This window comes from Argopecten irradians, chromosome 14 (genome assembly GCF_041381155.1).
Source record: "Argopecten irradians isolate NY chromosome 14, Ai_NY, whole genome shotgun sequence".
NCBI lineage: Eukaryota > Metazoa > Mollusca > Bivalvia > Pectinida > Pectinidae > Argopecten > Argopecten irradians.
This window is the reverse complement of record NC_091147.1, coordinates 13,205,383-13,217,992: the sequence shown is the minus strand read 5'-3', so window position 1 is coordinate 13,217,992 and position 12,610 is coordinate 13,205,383. Positions and strand designations below refer to the sequence as shown.

General features: G+C 36.8%; 1 protein-coding gene across 5 annotated transcripts in view; it reads left to right on the top strand.

Annotated features, from left to right (window-relative positions):
• LOC138307523 (chordin-like protein 1) overlaps window positions 1–12,610 on the top strand; it is a 72,021-nt gene that overhangs the window by 35,616 nt on the left and 23,795 nt on the right. The gene's annotated exons all lie outside the window — the stretch shown is intronic.

The window sequence follows — 12,610 nt, the reverse complement described above, 5'->3', positions numbered from 1 at the left end:
TTTACAACATCTAGAAGTGAAGGGCTAGTGATGAAATGGTGAGAAAGAGACCTCACTATTGAGGCTACGCAAGCAAAATGATAATAAAACAAGCACAAACTGCCATAGTTAAAGTAATCGATCTCAATCGCAACATCTCTGAGAAATATCCGGTAATCTTCGGAAATCATCGACGTTCTATTTCAGAAGAGTGCCGGATTTGCGATTGTAATCATATTCTCTTGATAAAAGGCTACGTTATCGCAACTAAACTATCACAAATGAACAACGAAAATCGAAAAAAAATAATAACTATTGTTATAAAAATGACACTTGTACTGGAAACTTTTAAATATAAAAACAAATAAGCACCAGAGATGCAGGCGATACCTATTTCACCTTGATTGACATCGCGTGGTCATACACCTACGGGAATGTTGCGTGTCAAATTCACTCAGTAGTTGCCAAACTCATATGCTTGAAATAAATCGTCTGATACGCACAGATATGGAAAAGGTATGTAAATTTCCGATAACGCCCTGAGAAATACCTGTCATTGTACCTCAGGATATTTAATCTAAATATGATACAATTAAAATTCGGCTGAAATGGCAAATTTGATTCAAAACATGCATGTAATTAATAAAATTACAAATAATTTCAAAATAGATGTCCCCCTGACGTGTTATTGATGGGTTCTTCCGCATAAACTTTCCTGGTATCTATCGGTTTGGATAAACAATAAATGACAATTTGTGTATAACAATGTATTTTGTAAAGTATCTTTAATAGGACGCTGTCATGTATTCTCTTGACTGTTATAAATGAAATAAAACGATCTTATTACAACTGACAGTTAATCTACCGGCGCGCAAAACAAAAACAACTGTTCTGTTTATCTAGAATTATGCTGGTATGTCGGAAATTCACTGTAAATGAATACCGCTGTAGTGTATTCAGACGGCTATTCATGCAGATGTAGAAAGTCAAATTGTGTACCTTACTTCTTTTAGTACTTTAAGTATTTAAATCCAGTGTTCTAAGTCTGGTTGGCAATTTAAGATTACATCAGTTTGTTTTAGTGTTTGTGTCAGATTAACAGTAAAATTTACATGTACAATTGTCACTTGTAAAATGCGCAAAAGAGAATAACTTTTTGTTTCTTAATTCAGATAATAAAGTATTAAGATCTGTGTAAATGCGAGACAAAATGATTTACAAAATGATTTTTTCCTCCTTTCAGCGGCGACGTATGATAACAGTTTTAGCGTCGTGAATTGAATCAAAGTTATTGGAGTGTTTGTCTGTAGTTTCATCGTACGAATCTATTTAGTAAAACCGGAGCCTTGAATCAAATCATAGTCATCAAAAGGCTTGTCTGCTGTACATTTATATAAAATGTTTGTTAAAACGTCGCATTTCTTACATCAATTTAACGCACCGAATCGCTTTTCTTTGAAATAAAGTCTTTCTTTGATAAAGGTTTTTATACAGATTTAATAAGCCGACTAGCAGGCTAATCGAAGTCTGTCTACCACTCAATTACCTAGATTTTAGGCTAGTTACCAACCTGTTACAATTATTATAATAAAATCTAAATTCCTGTGAAACCGTTAATAGTTACCCATCCTCACTGTATTCTCCAGACTTTATGGGGTGTCTGTGGTTAAAACACGCACTGTTTCTTTACCTTTCACCGAAATCCATTACACACAAAATAAAACGACGGAAATTTACTACATGTATTTTGATATTGGAATTTTATAGGGAAAATCCGGACAAACTTACTGCATCTATTTTGATATTGAGATTTTATAGGGAAATCCGGATCGGTATAATAATTTAGCAGTGAAATTCAGTAACCACTGGGCATGTTTTATGGTACGGTAGCGTTTATTAACTAGGAATGCAGTTCTTACAGAAACTAAAGGTGCTGCGGTAATTTGCTAAAAAAAATTATTTTAACTTCAATTTGGAATTGTAACTTAACGTAAACGTAACTTTAAACATAAACTTTAGATGCTAAATTAATGACATTTAATTGCTAAAACATTATTTTAACCTTAACTTGGGATGTTACTATATTATGTACTCGTATATTACAGAGTTATCTCCCCTTGTGGGTAGGAATCGAGTGTAACGTCCATATTAAAAAGAAAACGAACGTAATGTTTGCTCACAAGGTAATGACTTCACAACTGTATAACTAATGTGCAAGGAGATTTACTGTGTAATTAATGGGACGTTATGGATAACGTTAATGATGTTATGTTAACGTTAATGGGGATGTTACTGTAACGTACGTTAACGTGGGGATGTTACTGTATAACGTTAACTGGGGATGTTACTGTATAACGTTAACTGGATTTACTGTATAACGTTAACTGGGGATGTTACTGTATAACGTTAACTGGGGATGTTACTGTATAACGTTAACTGGGATGTTACTGTATAACGTTAACTGGGGATGTTACTGTATAACGTTAACTGGGGATGTTACTGTATAACGTTAACTGGGGTTTACTGTATAACGTTAACTGGGGATGTTACTGTATAACGTTAACTGGGGATGTTACTGTATAACGTGAACTGGGGATGTTACTGTATAACGTTAACTGGGGATGTTACTGTATAACGTTAACTGGGGATGTTACTGTATAACGTGAACTGGGGATGTTACTGTATAACGTTAACTGGGGATGTTACTGTATAACGTTAACTGGGGATGTTATTGTATAACGTGAACTGGGGATGTTACTGTATAACGTTAACTGGGGATGTTATTGTATAACGTTAACTGGGGATGTTACTGTATAACGTGAACTGGGGATGTTACTGTATAACGTTAACTGGGGATGTTATTGTATAACGTGAACTGGGGATGTTACTGTATAACGTGAACTGGGGATGTTACTGTATAACGTATGAATGACGGGGATGTTACTGTATAACGTGAACTGGGGATGTTACTGTATAACGTTAACTGGGGATGTTACTGTATAACGTTAACTGGGGATGTTACTGTAACGTTAACTGGGGATGTTACTGTATAACGTGAACTGGGGATGTTACTGTATAACGTTAACTGGGGATGTTATTGTATAACGTGAACTGGGGATGTTACTGTATAACGTGAACTGGGGATGTTACTGTATAACGTTAACTGGGAATGTTATTGTATAACGTGAACTGGGGATGTTACTGTATAACGTTAAACTGGGGATGTTACTGTATAACGTTAACTGGGGATGTTACTGTATAACGTTAACTGGGTGTTACTGTATACGTTAACGGGGATGTTACTGTATAACGTTAACTGGGGATTTGTTACTGTATAACGTGAACTGGGGATGTTACTGTATAACGTGAACTGGGGATGTTACTGTAACGTTAACTGGGAATGTTATTGTATAACGTGAACTGGGGATGTTACTGTATAACGTTAACTGGGGATGTTACTGTATAACGTTAACTGGGGATGTTACTGTATAACGTTAACTGGGGATGTTACTGTATAACGTTAACTGGGGATGTTACTGTATAACGTTAACTGGGGATGTTACTGTATAACGTTAACTGGGGATGTTACTGTATAACGTTAACTGGGGATGTTACTGTATAACGTTAACTGGGGATGTTACTGTATAACGTTAAACTGAGGATGTTACTGTATAAAACGTTAACTGGGGATGTTACTGTATAACGTTAACTGGGGATGTTACTGTATAACGTTAACTGGGGATGTTACTGTAACGTTAACTGGGGATGTTATTGTATAACGTGAACTGGGGATGTTACTGTATAACGTTAACTGGGGATGTTACTGTATAACGTTAACTGGGGATGTTACTGTATAACGTTAACTGGGGATGTTACTGTATAACGTGAACTGGGGATGTTACTGTAACGTTAACTGGGGATGTTACTGTATAACGTGAACTGGGGATGTTACTGTATAACGTTAACTGGGGATGTTACTGTATAACGTGAACTGGGGATGTTACTGTATAACGTTAACTGGGGATGTTACTGTATAACGTTAACTGGGGATGTTACTGTATAACGTTAACTGGGGATGTTACTGTATAACGTTAACTGGGGATGTTACTGTAACGTTAACTGGGGATGTTACTGTATAACGTTAACTGGGGATGTTACTGTATAACGTTAACTGGGGATGTTACTGTATAACGTTAACTGGGGATGTTACTGTTAACTGTATAACGTTAACTGGGGATGTTACTGTATAACGTTAACTGGGGATGTTACTGTATAACGTTAACTGGGGATGTTACTGTATAACGTTAACTGGGGATGTTACTGTATAACGTTAACTGGGGATGTTACTGTATAACGTTAACTGGGGATGTTACTGTATAACGTTAACTGGGGATGTTACTGTATAACGTTAACTGGGGATGTTACTGTATAACGTTAACTGGGGATGTTACTGTATAACGTTAACTGGGGATGTTACTGTATAACGTTAACTGGGGATGTTACTGTATAACGTTAACTGGGGATGTTACTGTATAACGTTAACTGGGTTTTACTGTATAACGTTAACTGGGGATGTTACTGTATAACGTTAACTGGGGATGTTACTGTATAACGTTAACTGGGGATGTTACTGTATAACGTTAACTGGGGATGTTACTGTATAACGTTAACTGGGGATGTTTACTGTATAACGTTAACTGGGGATGTTACTGTATAACGTTAACTGGGGATGTTACTGTATAACGTTAACTGGGGATGTTACTGTATAACGTAACTGGGATGTTATGTATAACGTTAACTGGGGATGTTACTGTATAACGTTAACTGGGATGTTACTGTATAACGTTAACTGGGGATGTTACTGTATAACGTTACTGGGGATGTTACTGTATAACGTTAACTGGGATGTTACTGTATAACGTTAACTGGGGATGTTACTGTATAACGTTAACTGGGATGTTACTGTATAACGTTAACTGGGGATGTTACTGTATAACGTTAACTGGGGATGTTACTGTATAACGTTAACTGGGGATGTTACTGTATAACGTTAACTGGGGATGTTACTGTATAACGTTAACTGGGATGTTACTGTATAACGTTAACTGGGGATGTTACTGTATAACGTTAACTGGGATGTTACTGTAACGTTAACTGGGATGTTACTGTATAACGTAACTGGGGATGTTACTGTATAACGTTAACTGGGGATGTTACTGTATAACGTTAACTGGGGATGTTACTGTATAACGTTAACTGGGGATGTTATTGTATAACGTTAACTGGGGATGTTACTGTATAACGTTAACTGGGGATGTTACTGTATAACGTTAACTGGGGATGTTACTGTATAACGTTAACTGGGGATGTTACTGTATAACGTTAACTGGGGATGTTACTGTATAACGTTAACTGGGGATGTTACTGTATAACGTTAACTGGGGATGTTACTGTATAACGTGAACTGGGGATGTTACTGTATAACGTTAACTGGGGATGTTACTGTATAACGTTAACTGGGGATGTTACTGTATAACGTTAACTGGGGATGTTACTGTATAACGTTAACTGGGAATGTTATTGTATAACGTTAACTGGGGATGTTACTGTATAACGTTAACTGGGGATGTTACTGTATAACGTTAACTGGGGATGTTACTGTATAACGTTAACTGGGGATGTTACTGTATAACGTTAACTGGGGATGTTACTGTATAACGTTAACTGGGGATGTTACTGTATAACGTTAACTGGGGATGTTACTGTATAACGTTAACTGGGGATGTTACTGTATAACGTTAACTGGGGATGTTACTGTATAACGTTAACTGGGGATGTTACTGTATAACGTTAACTGGGGATGTTACTGTATAACGTTAACTGGGGATGTTACTGTATAACGTTAACTGGGGATGTTACTATAACGTAACTGGGATGTTACTGTATAACGTTAACTGGGGATGTTACTGTATAACGTTAACTGGGGATGTTACTGTATAACGTTAACTGGGGATGTTACTGTATAACGTTAACTGGGGATGTTACTGTATAACGTTAACTGGGGATGTTACTGTATAACGTTAACTGGGGATGTTACTGTATAACGTTAACTGGGGATGTTACTGTATAACGTTAACTGGGGATGTTACTGTATAACGTTAACTGGGATGTTACTGTATAACGTTAACTGGGATGTTACTGTATAACGTTAACTGGGGATGTTACTGTATAACGTTAACTGGGGATGTTACTGTATAACGTTAACTGGGGATGTTACTGTATAACGTTAACTGGGATGTTACTGTATAACGTTAACTGGGGATGTTACTGTAAACGTTAACTGGGATGTTACTGTATAACGTTAACTGGGGATGTTACTGTATAACGTTAACTGGGGATGTTACTGTATAACGTTAACTGGGGATGTTACTGTATAACGTTAACTGGGGATGTTACTGTATAACGTTAACTGGGGATGTTACTGTATAACGTTAACTGGGGATGTTACTGTATAACGTTAACTGGGGATGTTACTGTATAACGTTAACTGGGGATGTTACTGTATAACGTTAACTGGGGATGTTACTGTATAACGTTAACTGGGGATGTTACTGTATAACGTTAACTGGGGATGTTACTGTATAACGTTAACTGGGGATGTTACTGTATAACGTTAACTGGGGATGTTACTGTATAACGTTAACTGGGGATGTTACTGTATAACGTTAACTGGGGATGTTACTGTATAACGTTAACTGGGGATGTTACTGTATAACGTTAACTGGGGATGTTACTGTAATAACGTTAACTGGGGATGTTACTGTATAACGTTAACTGGGGATGTTACTGTAACGTTAACTGGGGATGTTACTGTATAACGTTAACTGGGGATGTTACTGTATAACGTTAACTGGGGATGTTACTGTATAACGTGAACTGGGGATGTTACTGTAACGTTAACTGGGGATGTTACTGTTATAAACGTTAACTGGGGATGTTACTGTATAACGTTAACTGGGGATGTTACTGTATAACGTTAACTGGGGATGTTACTGTATAACGTTAACTGGGGATGTTACTGTATAACGTTAACTGGGGATGTTACTGTATAACGTTAACTGGGGATGTTACTGTATAACGTTAACTGGGGATGTTACTGTATAACGTTAACTGGGGATGTTACTGTATAACGTTAACTGGGGATGTTACTGTATAACGTTAACTGGGGATGTTACTGTATAACGTTAACTGGGGATGTTACTGTATAACGTTAACTGGGGATGTTACTGTAACGTTAACTGGGGATGTTACTGTATAACGTTAACTGGGGATGTTACTGTATAACGTTAACTGGGGATGTTACTGTATAACGTTAACTGGGGATGTTACTGTATAACGTTAACTGGGGATGTTACTGTATAACGTTAACTGGGGATGTTACTGTATAACGTTAACTGGGGATGTTACTGTATAACGTTAACTGGGGATGTTACTGTATAACGTTAACTGGGGATGTTACTGTATAACGTTAACTGGGGATGTTACTGTATAACGTTAACTGGGGATGTTACTGTATAACGTTAACTGGGGATGTTACTGTATAACGTTAACTGGGGATGTTACTGTATAACGTTAACTGGGGATGTTACTGTATAACGTTAACTGGGGATGTTACTGTATAACGTTAACTGGGATGTTACTGTATAACGTTAACTGGGGATGTTACTGTATAACGTTAACTGGGGATGTTACTGTATAACGTTAACTGGGGATGTTACTGTATAACGTTAACTGGGGATGTTACTGTATAACGTTAACTGGGGATGTTACTGTATAACGTTAACTGGGGATGTTACTGTATAACGTTAACTGGGGATGTTACTGTATAACGTTAACTGGGGATGTTACTGTATAACGTTAACTGGGGATGTTACTGTATAACGTTAACTGGGGATGTTACTGTATAACGTTAACTGGGGATGTTACTGTATAACGTTAACTGGGGATGTTACTGTATAACGTTAACTGGGGATGTTACTGTATAACGTTAACTGGGGATGTTACTGTATAACGTTAACTTGGGATGTTACTGTATAACGTTAACTGGGGATGTTACTGTATAACGTTAACTGGGGATGTTACTGTATAACGTTAACTGGGGATGTTACTGTATAACGTTAACTGGGGATGTTACTGTATAACGTTAACTGGGGATGTTACTGTATAACGTTAACTGGGGATGTTACTGTATAACGTTAACTGGGGATGTTACTGTATAACGTTAACTGGGGATGTTACTGTATAACGTTAACTGGGGATGTTACTGTATAACGTTAACTGGGGATGTTACTGTATAACGTTAACTGGGGATGTTACTGTATAACGTTAACTGGGGATGTTACTGTATAACGTTAACTGGGGATGTTACTGTATAACGTTAACTGGGGATGTTACTGTATAACGTTAACTGGGGATGTTACTGTATAACGTTAACTGGGGATGTTACTGTATACGTTAACTGGGGATGTTACTGTATAACGTTAACTGGGGATGTTACTGTATAACGTTAACTGGGGATGTTACTGTATAACGTTAACTGGGGATGTTATTGTATAACGTTAATGGGGATGTTATTGTATAACGTTAACTGGGGATGTTATTGTATAACGTTAACTGGGGATGTTATTGTATAACGTTAACTGGGGATGTTATTGTATAACGTTAATTGGGGATGTTATTGTATACGTTAACTGGGGATGTTACTGTACTGTAACGTTAACTTGGGATGTTATTGTATAACGTTAACTGGGGATGTTACTGTATATCGTTAACTAAGGATGTTACTGTAACGTTTACTGGGGATGTTACTGTATAACGTTAACAGGGGATGTTACTGTAACGTTAGCTTTGATATTACACTTTTGATATTTCTGTTAGTTTTCTTCGATATGAACTAGAAGTTTTAATTTAACTTTAACACGGGGTATTAAAGGATTTTCCCCTCGTATTCATGGCTAGACATTTCACACGTAGAGTGTGAATCAATTTCTTTTGATTTTATTTTGAAACTTTTAACTGTCTATCAAGAGGGTCTGCTATCTCTGACGTGAGTGTAGCCATCACAGTCAGATCTATTCACAGACTGTCGGCGGATGCTCGCCGCGCTCAACACCTACAGTTAAATATAATGGTGTGGATGTAGTAGGTTTTATATAACAATTAAAAATACTTTTAAGTTTGTATAAACTGAATGGAATGCAGGAAGTGTACGGGGAAAAACACTATCGTCTATATAATCTATGACGTTTTGTAGGTGTTATCAAAACAATCATAAAATTTACTGTTAGCTATACCGCATTTCTCTCGAAATTTCTTCAGAATGAGCTATGCTACATTTCCACTTGAAATTTACTGATATTTATATTGAAAACCACAAAAACACGTGATGTTAAGTCAAAATTTATTCATTCAAATTAAACTTGGTTCATACATAGAAACAAAATTATATTCGTGAAGATTATGACGCAGAATTTCAAAAAGAGATGAATAAAGTGAAATATATAAATATGTACTATAATGGACGCAGCTTGACGTAGCATAAGTTGCTTAGCAGACCATTTTTGTTTTACCGTTCACATTTTTGATATATATTTGCATGTACAGTAATTCTTTTTCATCTCGCTATATACCAGTTTTCATATTGAGTAATTTGAACAATTAGAAATGTTTGATTATGTATTCATGAAAACCACATGTACATACCTACATATCCTTGGTGTTCCAGGGGTTACTATTATCATTGTCGTACGACAGTTATAGTAACCCCTGGGTTATCGAGGATGATACCTACCTACACCGAACCATTCAATCCATACGGCGCCTTCCGGAATGTCTGTCACGTGCCTTTTATTATAAATTATGTTATTGCGTGATCTCAACGTTATCAAACCATTAACACATACGTAATTAAAGGAACGAAAATTCATTGTTATGATAATAAACGGTATTTAGTCTGATATTACCTGATGACGTGATTTATGGATTTAAACAATTAACAAGGTTATTTTTTGACGGGAATGCACGTCAACACAATGAATGAAGACTATAATCTATTTTAACGAGGGAGTCATTATGTACATCGAGGGGAGACTCGGTCCTTATACAGTTGGGGGCAAGTTTAACTTAATGTATGGACGAGTTAGTCCTTGAAAAATGGGTCAGTTTGAGCACTTTGAGTCTGTAGCTTGCTGGGATGATGGACAATCAGGTTTGTTCATTTGAATGACCTTGACATTCATTCAAGGTCATAGGGGTCAAAATGGCTAATATCTCTTTAAAAGACAACAAAGAGTCATTGAGACCTGATATTGGGTTTGTATAGCATTCTAGGATGAAGGGCTACCAAATTTATCTAAAGGAATGTCCTTGACCTTTATCTAAGGTCAAAGGGGTCGAATAATCTTAATTACTTAAACCACTTTATATACTTGATATTGGGTCTGTAGTATGATGGGAAGAGCTTCTCAGTTTGTTTAAACGAATGACATCGACCTTCATTTAAGTTCACAAGGGTCAAATCAGATAAAATCTTTCAATAACTTGTTAATTCCTAAGAGGCATCAAGACCTGATATTGGGCCTGTAGCATGCTGGGATGGATGAAGGGCTTCCAATATTGAATGACCTTGACCTTTATTCAATGTGACAGCTTCCAATACAACAGAAACTTACAACATCTACTGTAGAATTTCTAAAGACTAATGCTTTAATTGTTAGTTGAAGAACAAGTAAACATTTTCAGTATACATGTGATTCTTTTGTATTGACCCAAATTTGTTTTGCCATTACCGTATATAGACAGATGATCGTTAAGGCCCATGGGCCTCTTGTTTTTCAGAGGTCTATGAGATTTCAATATATGTTTAAGAGTCAACACTGGACGTCGAGGTTCGATTTTTATGTTTTGATTTTCTGCGTGATAGACATCTTTTTTGTATAAGACATTTAGATTAGAGCAATTTGATGTTCCCATACGTTTTTGCACCAAACTCTCAAATTGTATTACAGATCTGGTTTTAAACTTTAATAACTGTCATGTCATGATTGGAGGATGATAAAGGTCAGAAATGACGAGATGAAGATTTACGATCAGTATTTAGCCACAAGATAAACACACCCTAATTGGCTGTAAATGATCAGCCCGTCTGTTATTGCACGGAGCGGAATAAAAACGTCTCTATCCACGGCCAGACACTTAAGACAATAATGTGTGAAACCGCAAATAGGGTACCGATCTCGGGAGACGTACAGTGATCAGGGATTAATTTATCCAGTGTAAATTGTTCGACGGGACATTAGTACGGTAGGGGAGAAAGGGTCGTCAGTTGTATGAGGGGACTCGATAGGGTTAATTTACTACCGGAGACGAGCTCGCTATGTCTAAGTACCAAATCGGCACCTATTGTTCGGCAAATAAGAAATAACGGCACGGCGCCCGACGAACGGCGGTTCCTTTGCGGGAGGGCTGAAAAGATCATTCACGTTCCATACAATTTTCGTGTCCGGATCTCCTATGACCCTGGCATCACGTTTAGACTTTCTGAGAGATTTTTACTCCAGGATTCCACTAGCCCCGATACCAGACTTAGAGTCTGAAAGATTTCCTGTCCGAGTTTCCTCTGACCCAGGTACTACATTTAGACATTCTGAAATAATTTTCTGTCCAAGATTCCTCTGACCCAAGTACCACTTTTAGACATTCTGAGATATTTTCAGTCAATGTGACCTCTGTCTCTGACACGAAACATAGAAATTCTGAGAGAATTTTAGTCCGAGTTTCCTCACTCCCTGACACCAAACTTAGACATTATGAGATGTTTTCAGATCGTGTTTCCTTTGACCCATTTTCCCCAACAAAATAAATATACCGTGTATATTTTCACACCGTAGTATAATATAGAAGAGATAATTAAAGTAAAAATGTCAAAATATTTACAGTATGCAAAATTTTGACATAATTATACCTCTACAATTTATCTGTAAATGATTTTAAATTCTAACCGTTAATGTGGTATTTTATAGATAAAAAAAATTAATTACTTCTTATCCGGGATTCATGCGGCTTTTAGCTAACTTAATGAACAAATACGATCTTTGTGATTTCAGGTACAGTATTCGGTTATTGAAAAAAAAATGGACGGGTACCATTAAATATTTATCATGACGTTGTAAAAAATTACCTTGTTTTCTTTATAATACAAATATGAAAAAATCCTATCTTTGTTGAGTTGGTATGGAAGGTAAAATGATACAACAGATAAATAAAGTAAAATCCGACCCGTTAGTAGTGAAAGCGGGTACACTGATTAACATGAACGTGATCTATATCGGCTGTCTAATGACACAGGTACCCGTTCTGGAGGCCTTTATCCCGCCCTATCGTCTGTCATCTCGGCAAAACATATCATAATAAAATATTACACTATCATAAAAGCCCACATCCGATTGTGTTCGGTGTTTGAGATAGTTTATTGTGGCGACCGCAGCTATCTGTCTGTACTAATAGTGAGTAAATCAAGCGCTCCCCGTCAGCGATTCACAAGTACACTGTACTCGTCTCCTCGATTTCGGGG